At 36.2% G+C, this 3,299-nt stretch overlaps 1 non-coding gene across 1 annotated transcript; it reads right to left on the bottom strand.

Moving 5' to 3' along the window:
• Window positions 1-1,329: 1,329 nt before the first annotated feature.
• On the bottom strand, window positions 1,330-1,436 carry LOC114111074 (U6 spliceosomal RNA). The gene has a single exon (XR_003587203.1). It is a non-coding gene; the product is annotated as a U6 spliceosomal RNA (small nuclear RNA).
• Between the last annotated feature and the right edge of the window lie 1,863 nt (window positions 1,437-3,299).

Genomic DNA, 3,299 nt, shown 5'->3' on the forward strand with positions numbered 1-3,299 from the left:
ATTTGGGAATGTTTTGTCTTACAATTTAAGTATTTTTTTTTTCCATTCTACTAGAAAACTGGGTTTACAGTAAATGGGGAAAATGACCTAAATATATTTTCATTTTAGAAAATGATACCAAATTTCTAAAATGGCAATCTGAACAATTTGGTTATATTCCATTGTAGTTACAGATAATACTCATTTTTCTTTAGTTTTTATTTAATAGGCAAAACAATATTTATTCTTACAAATTAAGTTTTTAAACCTTATATTTGTTGTGGACAAAATTTGACCTACCTAGAATGTTTACATTTTATTAGTATGATAAACCAGTTTCAAGGTTTTCTAAAATAAACAATATTTCAATGAAAAGTGATCAATGAGAAAAGTGAGAAAATAACACATATTTTCATGGCTTTTGAAAAATTTCCATTTTTAAAAATAGGTCAGGCTATCAGTTGGAACATTATACCTACCATAACAAGTTTAAGATGAAAAATGTGGGCTTTTTTTTTTTTTTTATTACTCTCGAGCTAAATTATCTAGCTCTAAGAGTAAGGCCAAGTTTCATATCCAAATCAGGTGGAAGAATAATAATGACTTTCAGTTTATTTTGCCAATAAACAGCAATTTAGAAAAAGGTATGGAAATAATGGAAATAAATGTCTCAACATGAGCTCTCAGAAACATACTCATATAATTTTGTCCCTCCAGTAAAGGAATTCTGTTTGGGGGTGTGGTGCATATATGATTTAGTGAAAGTTTGAAATCCTGTATTTTGTATCTCTAAAGTATTGGAGAATAGTTAGAGCAATCTGTGGTATTCATTTTAGCTTTTCTTCTAAGGATCAAAACTGAACCACCAATTTATGATGAGCTCTTAGGCATTCAGATGTATTTGGTTTTCCTTGGTTGGTTCAGTTGAGTGGATGGAATTGCACTGGAATTGCCATTGAGTGGATGGAATTATTATTTGAATCCAAGAATACAATATGGTTTAAAAGCATTTGAGTGAATAAGTCACTTTAGCAATTCCTGTTGCTGCTGAAGTTCCCAATCAGCTGTTTGTAAAGTAACCTGCTTGCAACATTGGCAACAAATTTGATTAGTAAATATTTGCTTATCTGACAGATCCAATGTGCTTTTTCTTTCTTTTAAAAATTTATTTATTTTATAGTTGAAGGATAATTGCTTTACAGAATTTTGTTGTTTTCTGTCAAACCTCAACATAAATCAGCCATGGGTATACACATGTCCCCTCCCTCTTGAACCTCCCTCCCATCTCCCTCCCCAATCCACTCTCTAGGTTGATACAGAGCCCGTGTTTGAGTTCCCTGAGTCATACAGAAAAATAAGGAATGCTTCACAAATTTCTGTGTCATCTTTGCACAGGGGCCATGCTAATCTTCTCTGGATCATTCCAATTTTAGTATATGTGCTGGTGAAGTGAGCACCCAATGTGCTTTTGACAAGTATAACATATTAGGAAGAAAAAGACTTTTATTCAGAAATGTTTCTACCCAGTTTGAAACATAGTCAAGCTTTCTGGGCTCTGGACTGAAAATGCTTAATGTGGTCACTGAATGTGTCAGGACTCATCTCAGAGGTCCTAGAGTTTTCAGAAATCTGGGAGCAGAGAACAGATAAGATATGATATGAAATGTATAAAAAAAGAATGGAAAAGGCAGTCCTTTATTTCTTAAAACATTGACATGAGTTTTACTTAAAGAGCTGATGTTTGAAAGAGACTCATGGACACAGAAAACAAACTTACAGTTACCAAAGGAAAAGATGGGAGGGGAGAGGGATAAATTAGGAGGCTGGGATTAATTTATATACTCTATATGTATAAAATATGTAAGTAACATGGACCAACTGTATGACACAGGGAACTATACTCAGTTAAAGTAATAACCTATAAGAGAAAAGTACGTATGCGGAGTACATCATGAGAAACGCTGGGCTGGAAGAAGCACAAGCTGGAATCAAGATTGCCAGGAGAAATATCAATAACCTCAGATATGCAGATGACACCACCCTTTTGGCAGAAAGTGAAGAGGTGCTAAAAAGCCTCTTAATGAAAGTGAAAGAGGAGAGTAAAAAAGTTGGCTTAAAGCTCAACATTCAGAAAACTGAGATCATGGCATCTGGTCCCATCGCTTCATGTCAGATAGATGGGGAAACAGTGGAAACAGTGTCAGATTATTTTTCTGGGCTCCAGAATCACTGCAGATGGTGATTGCAGCCATGAAATAAAAAGATGCTTACTCATTGGAAGGAAAGTTATGACCAACCTAGGTAGCATATTCAAAAGTAGAGACATTACTTTGCCAACTAAGGTCCAGACGTCTAGTCAAGGCTATGGTTTTGCCAGTGGTCATGTATGGATGTGAAAGTTGGACTATGAAGAAAAGTGAACTCTGAAGAATTGATGCTTTTGAACTGTGGTGTTGGAGAAGACTCTTGAGAATCCCTTGGCCTGCAAGGAGATCCAACCAGTCCATCCTAAAGGAGATCAGTCCTGGGTGTTCATTGGAAGGACTGATGTTGAAGCTGAAACTCCAATATTTTGGCCAGCTCATGCGAAGAGTTGACTCATTGGAAAAGACTCTGATGCTGGGAGGGATTGAGGGCAGGAGGAGAAGGGGACGACAGAGGATGAGATGGTTGGATGGCATCACCGACTCGAGGGACACAAGTTTGGGTGAACTCCGGGAGCTGGTGATGGACAGGGAGACCTGGCGTGCTGCGATTCATGGGGTCACAAATAGTCAGACACGACTGAGTGACTGAACTGAGCTGAACTGAACTGAATGTGTAAGAGGAACACAGGCAGCACAGAGAGGGGATTTTTCATGTGTGCCTCTGTGCTATGCTGCAGTACTGAGAAGAATCTAAATCACATTTCCTGTAATGTCCCAAGACTGAATGTTATATGTTTGACTAAAAAAAAAAGCATGTTGAGAAAAAGAAACCAAGATGTCTTTTATGCTAAGGAATGGGACTTTGAGACACACTTCAGAGAACAATGTGGGTGGGGAATTTTTAAATGAATTATCCACCTGCAACGTATTCAAAAATTTTTGATCAAGACAGTCCTTTGAGTTTTAGTAACACATGGGATTTCACACTTTCTCTGAGCAATTTGAGTTTCCTTCTCAGAATCTTTTAACTGCTTAGCTTGAATTGTATTGTGTCATAAACTGAAAAATTTATGGGCTCAAATGTGAATTTATTCTTTAAAAAAGGTAGGAAAATAATCTTATAAAATTATTTTAATTATATTTTTATTATGAAGTAAAAATATTGCATAAGGT

Source organism: Ovis aries, chromosome 1 (genome assembly GCF_016772045.2).
Source record: "Ovis aries strain OAR_USU_Benz2616 breed Rambouillet chromosome 1, ARS-UI_Ramb_v3.0, whole genome shotgun sequence".
Classification (NCBI taxonomy): domain Eukaryota; kingdom Metazoa; phylum Chordata; class Mammalia; order Artiodactyla; family Bovidae; genus Ovis; species Ovis aries.